We start from the raw sequence: 27,353 nt of genomic DNA on the forward strand, positions 1-27,353 counted from the left end.
ATATATATATATATATATATATATATATATATATATATATATATATATATATATATATATATATATATATATATATATATATATATATATATATATATTTATATATATATATATATATATATGTATATTTTCATATGTATATATATGTATGTGTGTGTGTGTGTGTGTGTGTGCGTGTGTGTGTGTGTGTGTGTGTGTGTGTGTGTATATATATGTATATTATCCCTGGGGATAGGGGTGAAAGAATACTTCCCACGTATTCCTCGCGTGTCGTAGAAAGCGACTAGAGGGGACGGGAGCGGGGGGCCGGAAATCCTCCCCTCCTTGTATTAACTTTCTAAAATGGGAAACAGAAGAAGGAGTCACGCGGGGAGTGCTCATCCTCCTCGAAGGCTCAGAGTGGGGTGCCTAAATGCGTGTGGATGTAACCAAGATGTGAAAAAAGGAGAGATAGGTAGTATGTTTGAGGAAAGGAACCTGGATGTTTTGGCTCTGAGTGAAACGAAGCTCAAGGGTAAAGGGGAAGAGTGGTTTGGAAATGTCTGGGGAGTGAAGTCAGGGGTTAGTGAGAGGACAAGAGCAAGGGAAGGAGTAGCAATACTCCTGAAACAGGAGTTGTGGGAGTATGTCATAGAATGTAAGAAAGTAAATTCTCGATTAATATGGGTAAAATTGAAAGTTGATGGAGAGAGGTGGGTGATTGTTGGTGCATATGCACCTGGGCATGAGAAGAAAGATCTAGAGAGGCAAGTGTTTTGGGAGCAGCTAAACGAGTGTGTTAGCGGTTTTGATGCACGAGACCGGGTTATAGTGATGGGTGATTTGAATGCAAAGGTGAGTAATGTGGCAGTTGAGGGAGTGATTGGTATGCATGGGGTGTTCAGTGTTGTAAATGGAAATGGTGAAGAGCTTGTAGATTTATGTGCTGAAAAAGGACTGATGATTGGGAATACCTGGTTTAAAAAGCGAGATATACATAAGTATACTTATGTAAGTAGGAGAGATGGCCAGAGAGCGTTATTGGATTACGTGTTAATGGACAGGCGTGCGAAAGAGAGACTTTTGGATGTCAATGTGCTGAGAGGTGCAACTGGAGGGATGTCTGATCATTATCTTGTGGAGGCTAAGGTGAAGATTAGTATGGGTTTTCAGAAAAGAAGAGTGAATGTTGGGGTGAAGAGGGTGGTGAGAGTGAGTGAGCTTGGGAAGGAGACCTGTGTGAAGAAGTATCAGGAGAGACTGTGTACAGAATGGAAAAAGGTGAGAACAATGGAAGTAAGGGGAGTGGGGGAGGAATGGGATGTATTTAGGGAATCAGTGATGGATTGCGCAAAAGATGCTTGTGGCATGAGAAGAGTGGGAGGTGGGCTGTTTAGAAAGGGTAGTGAGTGGTGGGATGAAGAAGTAAGAGTATTAGTGAAAGAGAAGAGAGAGGCATTTGGACGATTTTTGCAGGGAAAAAATGCAATTGAGTGGGAGAAGTATAAAAGAAAGAGACAGGAGGTCAAGAGAAAGGTGCAAGAGGTGAAAAAAAGGGCAAATGAGAGTTGGGGTGAGAGAGTATCATTAGATTTTAGGGAGAATAAAAAGATGTTCTGGAAGGAGGTAAATAGGGTGCGTAAGACAAGGGAGCAAATGGGAACTTCAGTGAAGGGCGTAAATGGGGAGGTGATAACAAGTAGTGGTGATGTGAGAAGGAGATGGAATGAGTATTTTGAAGGTTTGTTGAATGTGTCTGATGACAGAGTGGCAGATATAGGGTGTTTGGGTCGAGGTGGTGTGCAAAGTGAGAGGGTTAGGGAAAATGATTTGGTAAACAGAGAAGAGGTAGTAAAAGCTTTGCGGAAGATGAAAGCCGGCAAGGCAGCAGGTTTGGATGGTATTGCAGTGGAATTTATTAAAAAAGGGGGTGACTGTATTGTTGACTGGTTGGTAAGGTTATTTAATGTATGTATGACTCATGGTGAGGTGCCTGAGGATTGGCGGAATGCTTGCATAGTGCCATTGTACAAAGGCAAAGGGGATAAGAGTGAGTGCTCAAATTACAGAGGTATAAGTTTGTTGAGTATTCCTGGTAAATTATATGGGAGGGTATTGATTGAGAGGGTGAAGGCATGTACAGAGCATCAGATTGGGGAAGAGCAGTGCGGTTTCAGAAGTGGTAGAGGATGTGTGGATCAGGTGTTTGCTTTGAAGAATGTATGTGAGAAATACTTAGAAAAGCAAATGGATTTGTATGTAGCATTTATGGATCTGGAGAAGGCATATGATAGAGTTGATAGAGATGCTCTGTGGAAGGTATTAAGAATATATGGTGTGGGAGGCAAGTTGTTAGAAGCAGTGAAAAGTTTTTATCGAGGATGTAAGGCATGTGTACGTGTAGGAAGAGAGGAAAGTGATTGGTTCTCAGTGAATGTAGGTTTGCGGCAGGGGTGTGTGATGTCTCCATGGGTGTTTAATTTGTTTATTTATGGGGTTGTTAGGGAGGTAAATGCAAGAGTTTTGGAAAGAGGGGCAAGTATGAAGTCTGTTGGGGATAAGAGAGCTTGGGAAGTGAGTCAGTTGTTGTTTGCTGATGATACAGCGCTGGTGGCGGATTCATGTGAGAAACTGCAGAAGCTGGTGACGGAGTTTGGTAAAGTGTGTGGAAGAAGAAAGTTAAGAGTAAATGTCAATAAGAGCAAGGTTATTAGGTACAGTAGGGTTGAGGGTCAAGTCAATTGGGAGGTGAGTTTGAATGGTGAAAAACTGGAGGAAGTGAAGTGTTTTAGATATCTGGGAGTGGATCTGTCAGCGGATGGAACCATGGAAGCGGAAGTGGATCATAGGGTGGGGGAGGGGGCGAAAATTTTGGGAGCCTTGAAAAATGTGTGGAAGTCGAGAACATTATCCCGGAAAGCAAAAATGGGTATGTTTGAAGGAATAGTGGTTCCAGCAATGTTGTATGGTTGCGAGGCGTGGGCTATGGATAGAGTTGTGCGCAGGAGGATGGATGTGCTGGAAGTGAGGTGTTTGAGGACAATGTGTGGTGTGAGGTGGTTTGATCGAGTAAGTAACGTAAGGGTAAGAGAGATGTGTGGAAATAAAAAGAGCGTGGTTGGGAGAGCAGAAGAGGGTGTTTTGAAATGGTTTGGACACATGGAGAGAATGAGTGAGGAAAGATTGATCAAGAGGATATATGTGTCGGAGGTGGAGGGAACGAGGAGAAGAGGGAGACCAATTTGGAGGTGGAAAGATGGAGTGAAAAGGATTTTGTGTGATCGGGGCCTGAACATGCAGAAGGGTGAAAGGAGGGCAAGGAATAGAGTGAATTGGAGCGATGTGGTATACAGGGGTTGACGTGCTGTCAGTGGATTGAATCAAGGCATGTGAAGCGTCTGGGGTAAACCATGGAAAGTTGTGTAGGTATGTATATTTGCGTGTGTGGACGTGTGTATGTACATGTGTATGGGGGGGGGTTGGGCCATTTCTTTCGTCTGTTTCCTTGCGCTACCTCGCAAACGCGGGAGACAGCGACAAAGTATAAAAGAAAAAAAAAAAAAAAATATATATATATATATATATATATATATATATATATATATATATATATATATATATATATATATATATATATATATATATATATATAGATAGATAGATATATAGATATATAAAGGAGAAACAGAAGGTGTCACGCGGAGATTGCTCATCCTTCTTAAAGGCTCAGATTGGGGTGTCTAAATGTGTGCGGATGTAACCAAGATGAGAAAAAAGGAGATATAGGTAGTATGTTTGAGGAGAGGAACCTAGATGTTTTGGCTCTGAGTGAAACGAAGCTCAAGGGTAAAAGGGAAGAGTGGTTTGGGAATGTATTGGGAGTAAAGTCAGGAGTTAGGGAGAGGACAAGAGCAAGGGAAGGAGTAGAACTACTCCTGAAACAGTAGTTGTGGGATTATGTGATAGAATGTAAGAAAGTAAATTCTAGATTGATATGGGTAAAACTGAAAGTTGGTGGACAGAGATGGGTGATTATTGGTGCATATGCACCTGGGCATGAGAAGAAAGATCATGGGAGGCAAGTGTTTTGGGAGCAGCTGAATGAGTGTGTTAGTGGTTTTGATGCACAAGACCGGGTTATAGTGATGGGTGATTTGAATGCAAAGTTGAGTAATGTGGCAGTTGAGGGAATAATTGGTATACATGGGGTGTTCACTGTTATAAATGGAAATGGTGAAGAGCTTGTAGATTTGTGTGCTGAAAAAGGACTGGTGATTGGGAATACCTGGTTTAAAAAGAGAGATATACATAAGTATACGTATATAAGAAGGAGAGATGGCCAGAGAGCGTTATTGGATTACATGTTAATTGATAGGCGCTCGAAAGAGAACTTTGGATGTTAATGTACTGAGAGGTGCTACTGGAGGGATTTCTAATCATTATCTTGTGGAGGCGAAGGTGAAGATTCGTAGGGGTTTTTCAGAAAGGAAGAGTGAATGTTTGGGGGTAAGAGAGTGGTGAGAGTAAGTGAGCTTGGGAAGGAGACTTGTGTGAGGAAGTACCAGGAGAGACTGAGTAAAGAATGGAAAAAGGTGAGAACAAAGGATGTAAGGGGAGTGGGGGAGGAATGGGATGTATTTAGGGAAGCAGTGATGGCTTGTGCAAGAGATGCTTGTGGCTTGAGAAGCGTGGGAGGTGGGCAGGTTAGAAAGGTTAGTGAGTGTTGGGATGAAGAAGTAAGATTATTCGTGAAAGAGAAGAGAGAGGGATTTTGACGATTTCTGAAGGGAAATAATGCAAATGAGTGGGAGATATATAAAAGAAAGAGGCAGGAGGTCAAGAGAAAGGTGCAAGAGGTGAAAAAGAGGGCAAATGAGAGTTGGGGTGAGAGAGTATCATTAAATTTTAGGGAGAATAAAAAGATGTTTTGGAGGGAGGGAAATAAAGTGCGTAAGAACTTCCGTGAAGGGGGCAAATGGGGAGGTGATATCAAGTGGTGGTGATGTGAGAATGAGATACAGTGAGTATTTTGAAGGTTAGTTGAATGTGTTTGATGATAGAGTGGCAGATATAGGGTGTTTTGGTCGAGGTGGTGGTGCAAAGTGAGAGAGTTAGGGAAAATGATTTGGTAAACAGAAAAGAGGTAGTAAAAGGTTTGCGGAAGATGAAAGCCGGCAAGGCAGAGTGTTTGGATGGTATTGAAGTGGAATCTATAAAAAAAAGGGGGTGACTGTATTGTTGACTGGTTGGTAAGGTTATTTAATATATGTATGATTCATGATGAGGTGAATGAGGATTGGCGGAATGCTTGCATATACCCTTTGCCTTGCAGTGAAAGGCAAAGGTGATAAGAGTGAGTGCTCAAATTACAGAGGTATATGTTTGTTGAGTATTCCTGGTAAATTATATAGGAGTGTAATGACTGAGAGGGTGAAGGCATGTACAGAGCATCAAATTTGGGAAGAGCAGTGTGGTTTCAGAAGTGGTAGAGGATGTGTGGATCAAGTGGCAGGGGTGTGTGATGTGTCCATTGTTGTTTAATTTGTTTATGGATGGGGTCCTTAAGGAGGTGAATGCAAGAGTTTTGGAAAGAGAGGCAAGTATGCACTTTGTTGTGGATGAGTTAGCTTGGGAAGTGAGTCAGTTGTTGTTTGCTGATGATAAAGCGCTGGTGGCTAATTCATGTGAGAAACTGCAGAATCTGGTGACTGTGTTTGGTAACGTGAATGAAAGAAGAAAGTTGAGAGTAAATGTGAATAAGAGCAAGGTTATTAGGTACAGTAGTTTTGAGGGTCAAGTCAACTGGGAGGTAAGTTTGAATGGAGAAAATCTGGAGGAAGAGAAGTGTTTTAGATATTTGGGAGTGGATTTGGCAGCGGATGGAACCATGGAAGCGGAATTGAATCATAAGGTGGGGGAAGGGGCGAAATTTCTGGAAGCCTTGAAGAATGTGTGGAAGTCGAGAACATTATCTCGGAAAAAAAAGTGGGTATATTTAAAGGAATAGTGGTTCCAACAATGTTGTATGTTTGCGAGGAGTGGGCTATGGATAGAGTTGTGCGCAGGAGTGTGGATGTGCTGGAAATGAGATGTTTGAGGACAATATGTGGTGTGAGGTGGTTTGATCGATTAAGTAATAATTTGGTGAGAGAGATGTGTGGTAATAAAAAGAGTGTGGTTGAGAGGGCAGAAGAGGGTGTTTTGAAATGGTTTGGTCACGTGGAGAGAATGAGTGAGGAAAGATTGACCAAGAGGATGTATATGTCAGAGGTGTGGGGAACGAGGAGAAGTAGGAGACCAAATTGGAGGTGAAAAGATGGAGTGAGAAAGATTTTGAATGATCGGGGCCTGAACATTCAGGAGGGTGAAATGCGTGCAAGGTATAGAGTGAATTGCAACGATGTGGTATTCCGGGGTCGACGTGCTGTCAATGGATTAAACCAGGGCATTTGAAGCGTGTGGGGTAAACCATGGAAAGTTCTGTGGGGCCTGGATGCGGAAAGGGAGCTGTGGTTTCGGTGCAGTATTATATGACAGCTAGAGGCTGACTGTGAACGAATGGGGTCTTTGTTGTCTTTTCCTAGTGCTACCTCGCTCAAATGATGCGAGAGGAGGTTGTTATTCCATGTGTGGCGAGGTGTCGATGAGAATGAATAAAGGCAGACAGTATGAATTAAGTAAGTGTGTATGTTTGTATATGTCTTTTTGTGTATATATATGTATACATAGAGATGTATATGTATGTATATTTGTGTGTTTGGACGTGTTTGTATATACATGTTCATGTGGGTGGGTTGGGCCATTCCTTCGTCCGTTTCCTTGCGCTACCTCGCTATCGCGGGAGACAACGACAAAGCAAAATAATTAAATAAATATATATATATATATATATATATATATATATATATATATATATATATATATATATATATATATATATATATATATATATATATATATATATATATGTATATCACCCCCTCCCCCCCAATGTGCGCGAAGTAGCGCTAGGAAACGACAACAAAGGCTACTTTCGTTCACATCCATTATCTAGCTGTCATTTAATAATGCACCGAAACCACAGCTCCCCCACGACATCCAGGGCCCAGAGAACTTCCAAAGGATCACCCCAGATGCTTCACATGCCCTGGTTCAATCCATTGACAGCACGTCGACCCCAGTATACCACATCCCTCCAATTCTCTCTATTCCTTGCATGCCTCTCACCCTCCTGCATGTTCATACACTGATCACTCAAAATCTTTTTTACTCCATCTTTCAACCTCAAATTTGGTCTCCCACTTCTCGTGCCCTCCACCTCTGACACATACATCCTCTTGGTCAATCTTTCCTCACTCATTCTCTCCATGTGACCTAACCATTTCAACATACTCTCCTCTGCTCTCTCAACCACACTCTTTTTATTACCACACCTCTCTCTTACCCCATTATTACTTGCTCTACCAAACCACCTCACGCCACATATTGTCCTAAAACATCTCATATCCAGGTCATCCACTCTCCTCCGCACAACTCTATCCATAGCCTACTCATCGCTACCACATAACATTGTTGGAACCACTTTTCCTTGAATCATACCCATTTTTGCTTTTCGAGATAAAGTTCTCGACTTCCACACATTCGTCAACACTCCCAGAACTTTCGCCCCCTCCCCCACCCTATGATTCACTTCCGCTTCCATGTTTCCATCCGCTGGCAAATCCACTACAAGATATCTAAAACACTTCACTTCCTCCAGTTTTTCTCCATTCAAACTTACCTCCCAATTGACTTGTCCGTGAAGCCTATTGTACCTAATAACCTTGCTCTTATCCACATATACTCTCAGCTTTCTTCTTTCACACACTTTACCAAACTCAGTCACCAGTACTGCAGTTTCTCACACGAATCTGCCACCAGCGCTGTATCATCAGCGAACAACAACTGACTCACTTCCCAAGCTCACTCATTCACAGCAGACTGCATACTTGCACCTCTTTCGAAAACTCTTGCATTCACCTCCCTAACAACCCCATCCATTAACAAATTAAACATCCTTGGAGACATCACACATCCCTGCCGCAAACCTACGTTCACTGAGAAACAATCAGTTTACTCCCTTCCTACATGTATACATGAATTACTTCGTCGATAAAAAGCTTTTCACTGCTTCTAACACCTTGCCTCCCACACCATATATTCTTAATACTTTCCACAGAGCACCTCTATCAACTCTATCATATGCCTTCTCCAGATGCATAAATGCTACATACAAATCCATTTATTTTCTTAAATATTTCTCACATACATTCTTCAAAGCAAACACCTGATCAACACATCCTGTACCACTTCTGAAACAACATTGCTCTTCCCCAATCTCATGCTCTGTACATTATTGTACATGTTGTGTTCAGTGTTTTAAATGGAAATGGTGAAGAGCTTGTAGATTTTTGTGCTGAAAAAGGACTGGTGCTTGGGAATACCTGGTTTAAAAGGAGAGTTATACATATGTATACGTATATAAGTAGGAGAGATTGTCGGAGAGAGTTATTGGATTACGTGTTAATTGATAGGTGCGCCAAAGGGAGACTTTTGGATGATAATGTGCTGAGAGGTGCAACTGGAGGGATGTCTGATCATTATCTTGTGGAGGCGAAGGTGAAAATTTGTAGGGGTTTTCAGAAAAGAAGAGAGAATGTTGGGGTGAAAAGAGTGGTGAGTGTAAGTGAGCTTGGGAAGGGGACTTGTGTGAGGAAGTACCAGGAGAGACTGAGTAAAGAATGGAAAATGGTGAGAACAAAGGACGTAAAGCGAGTGGGGGGTGGGGGATGTATTTAGGGAAGCAGTGATGGCTTCCGCAAAAGATGCCTGTGGCATGAGAAGCATGGGAGGTGGGCAGGTTAGAAAGGGTAGTGATTGGTGGGATGAAAAAGTAAGATTATTAGTGAAAGAGAAGAAAGAGGTATTTGGAAGATTTTTGCAGGGAAATATTGCAAATGACTGGAAGATGCATAAAAGAAAGAGGCAAGAGGTCAAAAGAAAGGTGGAAGAGGTGAAAAAAAGGGCGTGAGAGAGTATCATTAAATTTTAGGGAGAATAAAAATATGTTTTGAAAGGAGGTAAATAAAGTGCGTAAGAAAAGGGAACTAATGGGAACTTAAGTGAAGGGAGCTAATGGGGAGATGATAACAAGTAGTGGTGATATGAGGAGATGGATTGAGTATTTTGAAAGTTTGTTGAATGTATTTGATGATAGAGTGGCAGATGTAGGGTCTTTTGGTAGAGGTGGTGTGCAAAGTGAGAGGGTTAGGGAAAATGATTTGGTAAACAGAGACGGAGTAGTAAAAGCTTTGCGGAAGATGAAAGCCGGCAAGGCAGCGGGTTTGGATGGTATTGCAGTGGAATATATTAAAAGATGGGGTGACTGTATATTTGACTGGTTGGTAAGGTTATTTAATGTATGTATGATTCATGATGAGGTGCCTGAGGATTGGCGGAATGCTTGCATAGTGCCATTGTACAAAGGCAAAGTGGATAAAAGTGAGTTCTCAGTTTATAGAGGTATAAGTCTGTTGAGTATTCCTGGTAAATTATATGGGAGGGTATTGACTGAGAGGGTGAGGGCATATACAGAGCATCAGATAGGGGAAGAGCAATGTGGTTTCAGAAGTGGTAGAGGATGTGTGGTTCTGGTGTTTGCTTTGAAGAATGTATTTAAGAAATACTTAGAAAAGGAAATGGATTTGTATGTAGCATTTATGGATCTGAAGAAGGCATATGATAGAGTTGATAGAGATGCTCTGTGGAAGATATTAACAAAATATGGTGTGGGAGGCAAGTTGTTAGTAGCAGTGAAAAGTTTTTATCGAGGATGTAAGGCATGTGTACGTGTAGGAAGAGAGTAAAGCGATTGGTTCTCAGTGAATGTATGTTTGCGGCATGTGTGTGTGATGTCTCCATGGTTGTTTAATTTTTTTTATGGATGGGGTTGTTAAGGAGGTGAATGCAAGAGTTTCGGAAAGAGGGGTAAGTATGAAGTCTATTGTGGATGAGACAGCCTGGTAAGTGAGTCAGTTGTTCGCTGATGATACAGCGCTGGTGGCTGATTCATGTGAGAAACTGCAGAAGCTGGTGACTGAGTGTGGTAAAGTTTGTGAAAGAAGAAAGCTGAGAGGATATGTGAATAAGGGCAAGGTTATTAGGTACAGTAGAGTTGAGTGTCAAGTCAATTGGGAGGTATGTTTGAATGGAGAAAAACTGTAGGAAGTAAAGTGTTTTAGATATCTGGGAGTGGATTTGGCAGCGGTTGTAACAATGGAAGTGGAAGTGAATCATAGGGTGGGGGAGGGGGCGAAAGTTCTGGGAGCGTTGAAGAATATATGGAAGCCAAGAACATTATCTCGGAAAGCAAAAATGGGTATGTTTGAAGGAAAAGTGGTTCTAAAAATGTTATATGGTTGCGAGGCTTGGGCTATGGATAGAGTTGTGCGGAGGAGGGTGGATGTGCTGATAATGAGATGTTTGAGGACAATATGTGGTGTGAGGTGGTTTGATCGAGTAAGTAATAATAGGGTAAGAGAGATGTGTGTTTATAAATAGACTGGTTGACAGAACACAAGAGGGTGTTTTGAAATGTTTTAGTCGTATGAAGAGAATTGGTGAGGAAAGAGAAAAAGATTTTGAGTGATCAGGGCTGAATATACAGGAGGATGAACGGCGTGCAAGGAATAGAGTGAATTGGAACGAAGTGGTATACCGGGGTCGGCGAGTTGTCAATGTATGGAACCAGGGCATTTGAAGTGTCTAGGGTAAACCATGGAAAGTTCTCTGGTGCCTGGATGTAGAAAGGGAGCTTTGGTTTTGTTGCATTACACATGACAGCTAGAGACTGAGTGTGTACGAATGTGGCCTTTGTTGTCTTTTGCCAGTGCTACCTCTCGCAGATGCGGGGGAGGGTGATATCATTTCATGTAAGGCGAGGTGGCGATGGAAATCAATAAGGGCTGACAGTATGAATCATGCATATGTGTATATATGTATATGTCTGTGTGTGTAGCCATATATATACGCTGAGATGTAATGGTATGCATATGTGCGTGTGTGAACGTGTATGTAAATACAAATATGTGTGGGTGGGTTGGGCCATCCTTTCTTCTGTTTCCTTGCGTTACCTCGGTAATGAAGGAGACAGCGACAAAGTATAATAAAAAGAATATATATATATGTATATATATATATATATATATATATATATATATATATATATATATATATATATATATATATATATATATTTTTTTTTTTTTTTTTTTTTATACTTTGTCGCTGTCTCCCGCGTCTGCGAGGTAGCGCAAGGAAACAGACGAAAGAAATGGCCCAACCCCCCCCCCCATACACATGTACATACACATGTCCACACACGTGTATACATACCTACACAGCTTTCCATGGTCCACCCCAGACGCCTCACGTCAACCCCTGTATACCACATCGCTCCAATTCACTCTATTCCTTGCCCTCCTTACACCCTCCTGCATGTTCAGGCCCCGATCACACAAAATCTTTTTCACTCCATCTTTCCACCTCCAATTTGGTCTCCCTCTTCTCCTCGTTCCCTCCACCTCCGACACATATATCCTCTTGGTCAATCTTTCCTCACTCATTCTCTCCATGTGCCCAAACCATTTCAAAACACCCTCTTCTGCTCTCTCAACCACGCTCTTTTTATTTCCACACATCTCTCTTACCCTTACGTTACTTACTCGATCAAACCACCTCACACCACACATTGTCCTCAAACATCTCATTTCCAGCACATCCATCCTCCTGCGCACAACTCTATCCATAGCCCACGCCTCGCAACCATACAACATTGTTGGAACCACTATTCCTTCAAACATACCCATTTTTGCTTTCCGAGATAATGTTCTCGACTTCCACACATTTTTCAAGGCTCCCAAAATTTTCGCCCCCTCCCCCACCCTATGATCCACTTCCGCTTCCATGGTTCCATCCGCTGACAGATCCACTCCCAGATATCTAAAACACTTCACTTCCTCCAGTTTTTCTCCATTCAAACTTACCTCCCAATTGACTTGACCCTCAACCCTACTGTACCTAATAACCTTGCTCTTATTCACATTTACTCTTAACTTTCTTCTTCCACACACTTTACCAAACTCAGTCACCAGCTTCTGCAGTTTCTCACATGAATCAGCCACCAGCGCTGTATCATCAGCGAACAACAACTGACTCACTTCCCAGGCTCTCTCATCCCCAACAGACTTCATACTTGCCCCTCTTTCCAGGACTCTTGCATTCACCTCCCTAACAACCCCATCCATAAACAAATTAAACAACCATGGAGACATCACACACCCCTGCCGCAAACCTACATTCACTGAGAACCAATCACTTTCCTCTCTTCCTACACGTACACATGCCTTACATCCTCGATAAAAACTTTTCACTGCTTCTAACAACTTGCCTCCCACACCATATATTCTTAATACCTTCCACAGAGCATCTCTATCAACTCTATCATATGCCTTCTCCAGATCCATAAATGCTACATACAAATCCACTTGCTTTTCTAAGTATTTCTCACATACATTCTTCAAAGCAAACACCTGATCCACACATCCTCTACCACTTCTGAAACCGCACTGCTCTTCCCCAATCTGATGCTCTGTACATGCCTTCACCCTCTCAATCAATACCCTCCCATATAATTTACCAGGAATACTCAACAAACTTATACCTCTGTAATTTGAGCACTCACTCTTATCCCCTTTGCCTTTGTACAATGGCACTATGCACGCATTCCGCCAATCCTCAGGCACCTCACCATGAGTCATACATACATTAAATAACCTTACCAACCAGTCAACAATACAGTCACCCCCTTTTTTAATAAATTCCACTGCAATACCATCCAAACCTGCTGCCTTGCCGGCTTTCATCTTCCGCAAAGCTTTTACTACCTCTTCTCTGTTTACCAAATCATTTTCCCTAACCCTCTCACTTTGCACACCACCTCGACCAAAACACCCTATATCTGCCACTCTGTCATCAGACACATTCAACAAACCTTCAAAATACTCACTCCATCTCCTTCTCACATCACCACTACTTGTTATCACCTCCCCATTTACGCCCTTCACTGAAGTTCCCATTTGCTCCCTTGTCTTACGCACCCTATTTACCTCCTTCCAGAACATCTTTTTATTCTCCCTAAAATCTAATGATACTCTCTCACCCCAACTCTCATTTGCCCTTTTTTTCACCTCTTGCACCTTTCTCTTGACCTCCTGTCTCTTTCTTTTATACTTCTCCCACTCAATTGCATTTTTTCCCTGCAAAAATCGTCCAAATGCCTCTCTCTTCTCTTTCACTAATACTCTTACTTCTTCATCCCACCACTCACTACCCTTTCTAAACAGCCCACCTCCCACTCTTCTCATGCCACAAGCATCTTTTGCGCAATCCATCACTGATTCCCTAAATACATCCCATTCCTCCCCCACTCCCCTTACTTCCATTGTTCTCACCTTTTTCCATTCTGTACACAGTCTCTCCTGGTACTTCCCCACACAGGTCTCCTTCCCAAGCTCACTTATTCTCACCACCTTCTTCACCCCAACATTCACTCCTCTTTTCTGAAAACCCATACTAATCTTCACCTTAGCCTCCACAAGATAATGATCAGACAACCCTCCAGTTGCACCTCTCAGCACATTAACATCCAAAAGTCTCTCTTTCGCACGCCTGTCAATTAACACGTAATCCAATAACGCTCTCTGGCCATCTCTCCTACTTACATAAGTATACTTATGTATATCTCGCTTTTTAAACCAGGTATTCCCAATCATCAGTCCTTTTTCAGCACATAAATCTACAAGCTCTTCACCATTTCCATTTACAACACTGAACACCCCATGCATACCAATTATTCCCTCAACTGCCACATTACTCACCTTTGCATTCAAATCACCCATCACTATAACCCGGTCTCGTGCATCAAAACCGCTAACACACTCATTCAGCTGCTCCCAAAACACTTGCCTCTCATGATCTTTCTTCTCATGCCCAGGTGCATATGCACCAATAATCACCCACCTCTCTCCATCAACTTTCAATTTTACCCATATTAATCGAGAATTTACTTTCTTACATTCTATCACATACTCCCACAACTCCTGTTTAAGGAGTATTGCTACTCCTTCCCTTGCTCTTGTCCTCTCACTAACCCCTGACTTCACTCCCCAGACATTTCCAAACCACTCTTCCCCTTTACCCTTGAGCTTCGTTTCACTCAGAGCCAAAACATCCAGGTTCCTTTCCTCAAACATACTACCTATCTCTCCTTTTTCACATCTTGGTTACATCCACACACATTTAGGCACCCCACTCTGAGCCTTCGAGGAGGATGATCACTCCCCGCGTGACTCCTTCTTCTGTTTCCCATTTTAGAAAGTTAATACAAGGAGGGGAGGATTTCCGGCCCCCCGCTCCCGTCCCCTCTAGTCGCTTTCTACGACACGCGAGGAATACGTGGGAAGTATTCTTTCACCCCTATCCCCAGGGATAATATACATATATATATACATATACACACACACACACATACACACACATACGCACATACCCACACACACACACACATACATATATATACATATGAAAAATGTAAGAAACAATTTAGAAACAAACTTTTAGCTTGAAATGAATGAAAAAAATGAATGTCACATAATGGTTCAACCTCTGGCTATGGAAAAGGAAATGTACAATTTATTCACACAAACGTAAATAGCAGTTCTCATCAATTTCACCACTGTATCAATAAGCTTCAATGTCTAAGCTACATTTTTCTCCAACTTCACTATTTTCTTGTCGAAAACACCATGCATGAAAACTATCACTCCAGTAACACAACTATAAACATTTACTTCCCCTTTAAAAGTTCTGGGGAAGTCTGTCTCGATACAATGCGGCGAGGCGACGCGACGCTGACACAATCACTGTCACAATATCACTTCTGCCTCCTCAAGTCAATCTCTCAGCCACAGTGCAGGCCTTCATCGTTGAAATCGGTCTTGCCTTCAGACGTCTTATCGATGTCTCTCATGGTAACTCCAGCGGACGCGTCCAGCACCACCCACTCTGCACATCTTACTATCTTCACCTCAGAACGCTGCTATGGTTGCGAGTAGTTCTCCTCCTTGTCCGAGCTCTTATTTTTCTAATAGAATTGTTAAGGCCATTTTGAAAAATGTCCAGCGCAAGTAGCCACTAAAGTTGCCATAATTCTTGTCCAGGTCATCGAAGATTCTCAGTATAACTTCTTTATATATATATATATATATATATATATATATATATATATATATATATATATATATATATATATATTTTCTTTTCTTTCACACTATTCGCCATTTCCCGCGTTAGCGAGGTAGCGTTAAGAAAAGACGGCTAGGCCTCTACGGGAATATTCTTACCCGACCCGCTTCTCTGATTCTTCTTTTGGAAAAAAAAAAAAATGAGAGGGGAGGATTTCCAACCCCCCCCCCCCGCTAACTCCCCTTTTAGTCACCTTTTACGACACGCAGGGAATACGTGGGAAGTATTCTTTCCCCCATATCCCTAGGTCTAATATACATAATACATATATATATATATACATATATATATATTTTCCCTGGGGATAGGGGACAAAGAATACTTCCCACGTATTCCCTGCGTGTCGTAAAAGGCGACTAAAAGGGGAGGGAGCGGGGGGCTGGAAATCCTCCACTCTCTTTTTTTTTTTTTTAATTTTCCAAAAGAAGGAACAGAGAATTGGGCCAGGTGAGGGTATTCCCTCAAAGGCCCAGTCCTCTGTTCTTAATGCTACCTCGCTAATGCGGGAAATGGTGAACAGTTTGAAAGAAAGAAAATATATATATATATATATATATATATATAATATATATATATATATATATATATATATATATATATATATATATATATATATATATATATATATATATATATATATATATATATATATATGAATACATACATATATATAAATATATATATATATATATATATATATATATATATATATATATATATATATATATATATATATATATATATATATATATATATATATATATATATATATATATATATATATATATATATATATATATATATATATATATATATATATATTTTTTTTTTTTTTTCTTTTAAACTATTCACCATTTCCCGCGTTAGCGAGGTAGCGTTAAGAACAGAGGACTGGGCCTTTTTTGGAATATCCTCACCTGGCCCCCTCTGTTCCTTCTTTTGGAAAATTAAAAAAAAACGAGAGGGGAGGATTTCCAGCCCCCCGCTCCCTCCCCTTTTAGTCGCCTTCTACGACACGCAGGGAGTACGTGGGAAGTATTCTTAATCCCATATCCCCAGGGATAATATATATATATATACATACATATATATATATATATATATATATATATATATATATATATATATATATATATATATATATATATATATATATATATACATATATATATATATATATATATATATTTTTTTTTTTTTTGCTTTGTCGCTGTCTCCCGCGTTTCCGAGGTAGCGCAAGGAAACAGACGAAAGAAATGGCCCAACCCACCCCATACACATGTATATACATCCACGTCCACACACGAAAATATACATACCTACACAGCTTTCCATGGTTTACCCCAGACGCTTCACATGCCCTGATTCAATCCACTGACAGCACGTCAACACCGGTATATCATATCGATCCAATTCACTCTATTCCTTGCCCTCCTTTCACCCTCCTGCATGTTCAGTCCCCAATCACACAAAATCTTTTTCACTCCATCTTTCCACCTCCAATTTGGTCTCCCTCTTCTCCTCGTTCCCTCCACCTCCGACACATATATCCACTTGGTCAATCTTTCCTCACTCAATCTCTCCAAGTGCCCAAACCATTTCAAAAAACCCTCTTCTGCTCTCTCAACCACGCGCTTTTTATTTCCACACATCTCTCTTACCCTTACATTATTTACTCAATCAAACCACCTCACACCACACATTGTCCTCAAACATCTCATTTCCAGCACATCCACCCTCCTGCGCACAAACTCTATCCATAGCCCACGCCTCGCAACCATACAACATTGTTGGAACCACTATTCCTTCAAACATACCCATTTTTGCTTTTCGAGATAATGTTCTCGACTTCCACACATTCTTCAAGGATCTCAGGATTTTCCCTCCCTCCCCCACCCTATGATTCACTTCCGCTTCCATGGTTTCATCCTCTGCTAGATCCACTCCCAGATATCTAAAACACTTTACTTCCTCCCGTTTTTCTCCATTCAAACTTACCTCCAAATTGACTTGACCCTCAACCCTACTGTACCTAATAACCATGCTCTTATTCACATTTACTCTTAACTTTCTTCTTTCACACACTTTACCAAACTCAGTCACCAGCTTCTGCAGTTTCTCACATGAATCAGCCACCAGCGCTATATCATCAGCGAACAACAACTGACTCACTTCCCAAGTTCTCTCATCCACAACAGACTTCATACTTGCCCCTCTTTCCAAAACTCTTGCATTCACCTCCCTAACAACCCCATCCATAAACAAATTAAACAACCATGGAGACATCACACACCCCTGCCGCAAAACAACATTCACTGAGAACCAATCACTTTCCTCTCTTCCTACACGTACACATGCCTTACATCCTCGATAAAAACTTTTCACTGCTTCTAACAACTTATATATATATATATATATATATATATATATATATATATATATATATATATATATATATATATATATATATATATATATATATATATATATATATATATATATATATATATATATATATATATATGTATATATATATATATATTTTTCTTTTTTTTTCAAACTATTCGCCATTTCCCGCATTAGCGAGGTAGCGTTAAGAACAGAGGACTGGGCCTTTGAGGGAATACCCTCACCTGGCCCAATTCTCCGTTTTTTTTTTTTTTTTTGTTTTTTTTTCCAAAAGAAGGAACGGAGAATATATATATATATATATATATATATATATATATATATATATATATATATATATATATATATATATATATATATATATATATATATATATATATATATATATATATATATATATATATATATATTTTTTTTTTTTTTTTTTTATACTTTGTCGCTGTCTCCCGCGTTTGCGAGGTAGCGCAAGGAAACAGACGAAAGAAATGGCCCAACCCCCCCCCCCATACACATGTACATACACACGTCCACACACGCAAATATACATACCTACACAGCTTTCCATGGTTTACCCCAGACGCTTCACATGCCTTGATTCAATCCACTGACAGCACGTCAACCCCTGTATACCACATCGCTCCAATTCACTCTATTCCTTGCCCTCCTTTCACCCTCCTGCATGTTCAGGCCCCGATCACACAAAATCTTTTTCACTCCATCTTTCCACCTCCAATTTGGTCTCCCTCTTCTCCTCGTTCCCTCCACCTCCGACACATATATCCTCTTGGTCAATCTTTCCTCACTCATTCTCTCCATGTGCCCAAACCATTTCAAAACACCCTCTTCTGCTCTCTCAACCACGCTCTTTTTATTTCCACACATCTCTCTTACCCTTACGTTACTTACTCGATCAAACCACCTCACACCACACATTGTCCTCAAACATCTCATTTCCAGCACATCCATCCTCCTGCGCACAACTCTATCCATAGCCCACGCCTCGCAACCATACAGCATTGTTGGAACCACTATTCCTTCAAACATACCCATTTTTGCTTTCCGAGATAATGTTCTCGACTTCCACACATTCTTCAAGGCTCCCAAAATTTTCGCCCCCTCCCCCACCCTATGATTCACTTCCGCTTCCATGGTTCCATCCGCTGACAGATCCACTCCCAGATATCTAAAACACTTCACTTCCTCCAGTTTTTCTCCATTCAAACTCACCTCCCAATTGACTTGACCCTCAACCCTACTGTACCTAATAACCTTGCTCTTATTCACATTTACTCTTAACTTTCTTCTTCCACACACTTTACCAAACTCAGTCACCAGCTTCTGCAGTTTCTCACATGAATCAGCCACCAGCGCTGTATCATCAGCGAACAACAACTGACTCACTTCCCAAGCTCTCTCATCCCCAACAGACTTCATACTTGCCCCTCTTTCCAGGACTCTTGCATTTACCTCCCTAACAACCCCATCCATAAACAAATTAAACAACCATGGAGACATCACACACCCCTGCCGCAAACCTACATTCACTGAGAACCAATCACTTTCCTCTCTTCCTACACGTACACATGCCTTACATCCTCGATATATATATATATATATATATATATATATATATATTTTTTTTTTTTTCCCTGCAAAAATCGTCCAAATGCCTCTCTCTTCTCTTTCACTAATACTCTTACTTCTTCATCCCACCACTCAATACCCTTTCTAATCAACCCACCTCCCACTCTTCTCATGCCACAAGCATCTTTTGCGCAATCCATCACTGATTCCCTAAATACATCCCATTCCTCCCCCACTCCCCTTACTTCCATTGTTCTCACCTTTTTCCATTCTGTACTCAGTCTCTCCTGGTACTTCCTCACACAGGTCTCCTTCTCAAGCTCACTTACTCTCACCACCCTCTTCACCCCAACATTCACTCTTCTTTTCTGAAAACCCATACAAATCTTCACCTTAGCCTCCACAAGATAATGATCAGACATCCCTCCAGTTGCACCTCTCAGCACATTAATATCCAAAAGTCTCTCTTTCGCACGCCTGTCAATTATCACGTAATCCAATAACGCTCTCTGGCCTTCTCTCCTACTTACATAAGTATACTTATGTATATCTCGCTTTTTAAACCAGGTATTCCCAATCATCAGTCCTTTTTCAGCACATAAATGTACAAGCTCTTCACCATTTCCATTTACAACACTGAACACCCCATGTATACCAGTTATTCCCTCAACTGCCACATTACTCACCTTTGCATTCAAATTACCCATCACTATGACCCGGTCTCGTGCATCAAAACCACTAACACACTCATTCAGCTGCTCCCAAAACACTTGCCTCTCTAGATCTTTCTTCTCATGCCCAGGTGCATATGCACCAATAATCACCCACCTCTCTCCATCAACTTTCAGTTTTACCCATATTAATCGAGAATTTACTTTCTTACACTCTATCACATACTCCTACAACTCCTGTTTCAGGAGTATTGCTACTCCTTCCCTTGCTCTTGTCCTCTCACTAACCCCTGACTTTACTCCCCAGACATTCCCAAACCACTCTTCCCCTTTGCCCTTGAGCTTCGTTTCACTCAGAGCCAAAACATCCAGGTTCCTTTCCTCAAACATACTACCTATCTCTCCTTTTTTCACATCTTGGTTACATCCACACACATTTAGGCACCCCAGTCTGAGCCTTCGAGGAGGATGAGCACTCCCCGCGTGACTCCTTCTTCTCTTTCCCATTTTAGAAAGTTAATACAAGGAGGGGAGGATTTCTGGCCCCCCGCTCCCGTCCCCTCTAGTCGCTTTCTACGACACGCGAGGAATACGTGGGAAGTATTCTTTCACCCCTATCCACAGGGATAATATACATATATATATACATATACACATACACACACATACACATACATACGCACATACACGCACACACACACATATATATATATACATATGAGAAATGTAAGAAACAATTTAGAAAACTGAAACTTCTAGCTTGAAATGAATGAAAAAAAGAATGTCACATAATGGTTCAACCTCTGGCTATGGAAAAAAGGAAATGTATAATTTATTTACACAAACGTCAATGGCAGTTCTCATCAATTTAACCACTGTATCAATAAGCTTCAATGTCTAAGCTACATTTTTCTCCAATTTCACTATATATAGATATATAGATATAAAATTTACCACATTACATAATGAACTCTTGCCCCATGTATCATGATATTATTCTGCATATAACATACCCAAATTATGGGGAATATACAGGAAAAATGTATGAGTGTAAATGTACAGGTTGTTTACTTGCATTTACTGACACCTCACAGATGCCAGTACTGCACAGTTTGGGGGCATTCAATTCGGGCAAACATGCAAGGTGTAGTAATTAATGGAGTAGAGGGAAATAAATTTTGGATGCCATAGGGAAATGACAGTTTTTGCAATCAATAGTAAAAAATGTTGAATTGTGTATGTGTGATTATTGCAGCAAAAGGTCAAATGAAAGTAATGTTAATGATACAATTGAGTGGGAGTTGTATAAAAGAAAGAGACAGGAGGTCAAGAGAAAGGTGCAAGAGGTGAAAAAAAGGGCAAATGAGAGTTGGGGTGAGAGAGTATCATTAAATTTTAGGGAGAATAAAAAGATGTTCTGGAAGGAGGTAAATAAAGTGCGTAAGACAAGGGAGCAAATGGGAACTTCGGTGAAGGGCGCAAGTGGGGAGGTGATAACAAGCAGTGGTGATGTGAGAAGGAGATGGAGTGAGTATTTTGAAGGTTTGTTGAATGTGTTTGATGATAGAGTGGCAGATATAGGGTGTTTTGGTCGAGGTGGTGTGCAAAGTGAGTGGGTTAGGGAAAATGATTTGGTAAACAGAGAAGAGGTAGTGAAAGCTTTGCGGAAGATGAAAGCCGGCAAGGCAGCAGGTTTGGATGGTATTGCAGTGGAATTTATTAAAAAAGGGGGTGACTGTATTGTTGACTGGTTGGTAAGGTTATTTAATGTATGTATGACTCATGGTGAGGTGCCTGAGGATTGGCGGAATGCGTGCATAGTGCCATAGTACAAAGGCAAAGGGGATAAGAGTGAGTGCTCAAATTACAGAGGTATAAGTTTGTTGAGTATTCCTGGTAAATTATATGGGAGGGTATTGATTGAGAGGGTGAAGGCATGTACAGAGCATCAGATTGGGGAAGAGCAGTGTGGTTTCAGAAGTGGTAGAGGATATGTGGATCAGGTGTTTGCTTTGAAGAATGTATGTGAGAAATACTTAGAAAAGCAAATGGATTTGTATGTAGCATTTATGGATCTGGAGAAGGCATATGATAGAGTTGATAGAGATCCCCTGTGGAAGGTATTAAGAATATATGGTGTGGGAGGAAAGTTGTTAGAAGCAGTGAAAAGTTTTTATCGAGGATGTAAGGCATGTGTACGTGTAGGAAGAGAGGAAAGTGATTGGTCTTCAGTGAATGTAGGTTTGCGGCAGGGGTGTGTGATGTCTCCATGGTTGTTTAATTTGTTTATGGATGGGGTTGTTAGGGAGGTAAATGCAAGAGTTTTGGAAAGAGGGGCAAGTATGAAGTCTGTTGGGGATTAGAGAGCTTGGGAAGTGAGTCAGTTGTTCTTCGCTGATGATACAGCGCTGGTGGCTGATTCATGTGAGAAACTGCAGAAGCTGGTGACTGAGTTTGGAAAAGTGTGTGGAAGAAGAAAGTTAAGAGTAAATGTGAATAAGAGCAAGGTTATTAGGTACAGTAGGGTTGAGGGTCAAGTCAATTGGGAGGTGAGTTTGAATGGAGAAAAACTGGAGGAAGTGAAGTGTTGTAGGTATCTGGGAGTGGATCTGGCAGCGGATGGAACCATGGGAGCGGAAGTGGATCATAGGGTGGGGGAGGGGGCGAAAATCCTGGGGGCCTTGAAGAATGTGTGGAAGTCGAGAACATTATCTCGGAAAGCAAAAATGGGTATGTTTGAAGGAATAGTGGTTCCAACAATGTTGTATGGTTGCGAGGCGTGGGCTATGGATAGAGTTGTGCGCAGGAGGATGGATGTGCTGGAAATGAGATGTTTGAGGACAATGTGTGGTGTGAGGTGGTTTGATCGAGTGAGTAACGTAAGGGTAAGAGAGATGTGTGGAAATAAAAAGAGCGTGGTTGAGAGAGCAGAAGAGGGTGTTTTAAAGTGGTTTGGGCACATGGAGAGGATGAGTGAGGAGAGATTGACCAAGAGGATATATGTGTCGGAGGTGGAGGGAACAAGGAGAAGAGGGAGACCAAATTGGAGGTGGAAAGATGGAGTGAAAAAGATTTTGTGTGATCGGGGCCTGAGCATGCAGGAGGGTGAAAGGAGGGCAAGGAATAGAGTGAATTGGAGCGATGTGGTATACCGGGGTTGACGTGCTGTCAGTGGATTGAATCAAGGCATGTGAAGCGTCTGGGGTAAACCATGGAAAGCTGTATAGGTATGTATATTTGCGTGTGTGGACGTATGTATATACATGTGTATGGGGGGGGTTGGGCCTTTTCTTTCGTCTGTTTCCTTGCGCTACCTCGCAAATGCGGGAGACAGCGACAAAGTATAATAAAAAAAAATAATAATATATATATATATATATATATATATATATATATATATATATATATATATATATATATGGCACCTCACCATGAGTCATACATACATTAAATAACCTTACCAACCAGTCAACAATACAGTCAACCCCTTTTTTAATAAATTCCACTGCAATACCATCCAAACCTGCTGCCTTGCCGGCTTTCATCTTCCGCAAAGATTTCACTACCTCTTCTCTGTTTAACAAATCATTTTCCCTAACCCTCTCACATTGCACACCACCTCGACCAAAACACCCTATATCTGCCACTCTATCATCAAACACATTCAACAAACCTTCAAAATCCTCACTCCATCTCCTTCTCACATCACCACTACTTGTTATCACCTCCCCATTTGCGCCCTTCACTGAAGTTCCCATTTGCTCCCTTGTCTTACGCACTTTATTTACCTCCTTCCAGAACATCTTTTTATTCTCCCAAAAATTTAATGATACTCTCTCACCCCAACTCTCATTTGCCCTTTTTTTCACTTCTTGCACCTTTCTCTTGACCTCTTGTCTCTTTCTTTTATACATCTCCCACTCAATTGCATTTTTTCCCTGCAAAAATCGTCTAAATGCCTCTCTCTTCTCTTTCACTAATACTCTTACTTCTTCATCCCACCACTCACTACCCTTTCTAATCAACCCACCTCCCACTCTTCTCATGCCACAAGCATCTTTTGCGCAATCCATCACTGATTCCCTAAATACATCCCATTCCTCCCCCACTCCCCTTACTTCCATTGTTCTCACCTTTTTCCATTCTGTACTCAGTCTCTCCTGGTACTTCCTCACACAGGTCTACTTCCCAAGCTCACTTACTCTCACCACCCTCTTCACCCCAACATTCACTCTTCTTTTCTGAAAACCCATACAAATCTTCACCTTAGCCTCCACAAGATAATGATCAGACATCCCTCCAGTTGCACCTCTCAGCACATTAACATCCAAAAGTCTCTCTTTCGAGCGCCTGTCAATTAACACGTAATCCAATAACGCTCTCTCGCCATCTCTCCTACTTACATACGTAAACTTATGTATATCTCGCTTTTTAAACCAGGTATTCCCAATCATCAGTCCTTTTTCAGCACATAAATCTACAAGCTCTTCACCATTTCCATTTACAACACTGAACACCCAATGTATACCAATTATTCCCTCAACTGCCACATTACTCACCTTTGCATTCAAATTACCCATCACTATAACCCGGTCTCGTGCATCAAAACCACTAACACACTCATTCAGCTGCTCCCAAAACACTTGCCTCTCATGATCTTTCTTCTCATGCCCAGGTGCATATGCACCAATAATCACTCACCTCTCTCCATCAACTTTCAGTTTTACCCATATTAATCGAGAATTTACTTTCTTACATTCTATCACATACTCCCACAACTCCTGTTTCAGGAGTATTGCTACTCCTTCCCTTGCTCTTGTCCTCTCACTAACCCCTTACTTTACTCCCCAGACATTCCCAAACCACTCTTCCCCTTTACCCTTGAGCTTCGTTTCACTCAGAGCCAAAACATCCAGGTTCCTTTCCTCAAACATACTACCTATCTCTCCTTTTTTCACATCTTGGTTACATCCACACACATTTAGGCACCCCACTCTGAGCCTTCGAGGAGGATGAGCACTCCCCGCGTAACTCCTTCTTCTGTTTCCCATTTTAGAAAGTTAATACAAGGAGTGGAGGATTTCTGGCCCCCCGCCTGAGGATTGGCGCAATGCGTGCATAGTGCCATTGTACAAAGGCAAAGGGGATAAGAGTGAGTGCTCAAATTACAGAGGTATAAGTTTGTTGAGTATTCCTGGTAAATTATATGGGAGGGTATTGATTGAGAGGGTGAAGGCATGTACAGAGCATCAGATTGGGGAAGAGCAGTGCGGTTTCAGAAGTGGTAGAGGATGTGTGGATCAGGTGTTTGCTTTGAAGAATGTATGTGAGAAATACTTAGAAAAGCAAATGGATTTCTATGTAGCATTTATGGATCTGGAGAAGGCATATGATAGAGTTGATAGAGATGCTCTGTGGAAGGTATTAAGAATATATGGTGTGGGAGGCAAGTTGTTAGAAGCAGTGAAAAGTTTTTATCGAGGATGTAAGGCATGTGTACGTGTAGGAAGAGAGGAAAATGATTGGTTCTCAGTGAATGTAGGTTTGCGGCAGGGGTGTGTGATGTCTCCATGGTTGTTTAATTTGTTTATGGATGGGGTTGTTAGGGAGGTAAATGCAAGAGTCCTGGAAAGAGGGGCAAGTATGAAGTCTGTTGGGGATGAGAGAGCTTGGGAAGTGAGTCAGTTGTTGTTCGCTGATGATACAGCGCTGGTGGCTGATTCATGTGAGAAACTGCAGAAGCTGGTGACTGAGTTTGGTAAAGTGTGTGGAAGAAGAAAGTTAAGAGTAAATGTGAATAAGAGCAAGGTTATTAGGTACAGTAGGGTTGAGGGTCAAGTCAATTGGGAGGTGAGTTTGAATGGAGAAAAACTGGAGGAAGTGAAGTGTTTTAGATATCTGGGAGTGGATCTGTCAGCGGATGGAACCATGGAAGCGGAAGTGGATCATAGGGTGGGGGAGGGGGCGAAAATTTTGGGGGCCTTGAAAAATGTGTGGAAGTCGAGAACATTATCTCGGAAAGCAAAAATGGGTATGTTTGAAGGAATAGTGGTTCCAACAATGTTGTATGGTTGCGAGGCGTGGGCTATGGATAGAGTTGTGCGCAGGAGGATGGATGTGCTGGAAATGATATGTTTGAGGACAATGTGTGGTGTGAGGTGGTTTGATCGAGTAAGTAACGTAAGGGTAAGAGAGATGTGTGGAAATAAAAAGAGCGTGGTTGAGAGAGCAGAAGAGGGTGTTTTGAAATGGTTTGGGCACATGGAGAGAATGAGTGAGGAAAGATTGACCAAGAGGATATATGTGTTGGAGGTGGAGGGAACGAGGAGAAGAGCGAGACCAAATTGGAGGTGGAAAGATGGAGTGAAAAAGATTTTGTGTGATCGGGGCCTGAACATGCAGGAGGGTGAAAGGAGGGCAAGGAATAGAGTGAATTGGAGCGATGTGGTATACAGGGGTTGACGTGCTGTCAGTGGAGTGAATCAAGGCATGTGAAGCGTCTGGGGTAAACCATGGAAAGCTGTGTAGGTATGTATTTTTGCGTGTGTGGACGTGTGTATGTACATGTGTATGGGGGGGGGGTTGGGCCATTTCTTTCGTCTGTTTCCTTGCGCTACCTCGCAAACGCGGGAGACAGCGATAAAGTATAAAAAAAAAAAAAAAAATATATATATATATATATATATATATATATATATATATATATATATATATATATATATATATATATATATATATATATATATATATGTATATGTATAACTGGGTGAGAGGGCTTGGGAAGTGAGTCAGTTGGTGATCGCTGATGATGCAGCGCTGGTGGCTGATTCGGGTGAGAAACTGCAGAATCTCGTGACTGAGTTTGGTAAAGTGTGTGAAAGAAGAAAGCTGAGAGTAAATGAGTATAAGAGCAAGTTATTAGGTTCAGCAGAGTTGAGGGACAAGTCAATTGGGAGGTAAATTTGAATGGAGAAAAACTAAAGGAGGTGAAGTGTTTTAGATATCTGGGAGTGGATTTGGCAGCAGATGGAACCATGGAAGCGGAAGTGAGTCACAAGGTGGGGGAGGGGGCAAAGGTTCTGGGAGCATAGAAGAATGTGTGGAAGGCAAGACCGTCATCTCAGAGAGCAAAAATGGTATGTTTGAAGGAATAGTGGTTCCAACAACATTACATGGTTGTAAGGTATGGGCGATAGATAGGATTGTGTGGAGGAGGGTGGATGTGTTGGAAATGATATGTTTGAGGACAACATGTGGTGTGAAGTGGTTTGATCGAGTAAGTAATGAAAGGGTAAGAGAGATGTGCGG

Source organism: Panulirus ornatus, chromosome 15 (assembly GCF_036320965.1).
Source record: "Panulirus ornatus isolate Po-2019 chromosome 15, ASM3632096v1, whole genome shotgun sequence".
NCBI classification, from domain to species: domain Eukaryota; kingdom Metazoa; phylum Arthropoda; class Malacostraca; order Decapoda; family Palinuridae; genus Panulirus; species Panulirus ornatus.